The sequence below is a fragment of the Oxyura jamaicensis genome, chromosome 24, assembly GCF_011077185.1.
Source record: "Oxyura jamaicensis isolate SHBP4307 breed ruddy duck chromosome 24, BPBGC_Ojam_1.0, whole genome shotgun sequence".
In the NCBI taxonomy this organism is placed as follows: Eukaryota; Metazoa; Chordata; class Aves; order Anseriformes; family Anatidae; genus Oxyura; species Oxyura jamaicensis.
The window spans coordinates 5,200,950-5,201,717 of NC_048916.1; the positions used below are offsets into that span (position 1 = coordinate 5,200,950).

The following is a 768-nucleotide window of genomic DNA, read 5'->3' on the forward strand; positions in this document are numbered from 1 at the left end:
GGGGGGGGGGGGGGGGGGGGGAGGGGAAAAATATTGGAAAAAAGGGCAAAGTGGGGGTCTTCCTCCCGCCGGACCCGACCCCCCCAGCCGGGGTTTTCAGAGCTTTCCCCTTAAAACCCCCCAAAAAGCCCCGCTCCCGCTGCCCGTCCCCAGCCGCGGATAAGAGGCTGAACAGCCCCCCCCAAACACTAAAAACCCCGAGGACCCCCCCCCGAGGACCCCCCCCCCAGCGTCTCCCGCAGCACCCCAAGGCCCCCGCAGCCGCTGTCACCTCCCGCGGGGCTCCCCCCGGGACCCCCCCGACGGCTGTCCCGGCTCGGGAAGGTCTCGGCGGAGGGCGGCGGGGACTTCCTGCGGCCCGGCCCCCCCCCGGCCCGCCCCGTTCCGCCCCGTGTCCCCCCCCCCGGCCCGCCCCCGGCCCCGCCCGACCACCGGGAGCAGCGCCGGGGGGAGCGCGCCCCCGCCCGGAGCCGGGGATGCGTCGGGGACGGGGCTCCCCGCGGGGACCGGGGGGGCTCTGGGGGGGTCCGGAGATTGCTGGGGGGGGTCCGGGGGCGGCGGCAGGACGAGCTGGTGCCGGGTTGCGCAATGCACGCGTGTACGGGCACGCACCGCGACGCGGTCCCGCAGGGCGCGGAGCTGCTCCAGCACCCCGGAACGTGCTGGAAAATCCCAGAAAACACCCAGAAAATCCCAGCCTGCCCCCCCACCCCCACCCCCGTACCTCCCCTCGCATCCCAAATGCCCTCCCCCAAAGCCCACGGGGCT

The 768-nt window shown here is 75.1% G+C and overlaps 1 protein-coding gene across 1 annotated transcript in view; it reads right to left on the bottom strand.

The window, feature by feature from the left end:
• Window positions 1–318, bottom strand: part of NLRX1 (NLR family member X1) — a 5,149-nt gene extending 4,831 nt beyond the window's left edge. Inside the window, exon 1 of the mRNA XM_035345955.1 lies at window positions 272–318. The gene's annotated coding sequence lies outside the window, so the exon portion shown is untranslated. The remainder of the gene's footprint in view (window positions 1–271) is intronic.
• Window positions 319–768: the final 450 nt, after the last annotated feature.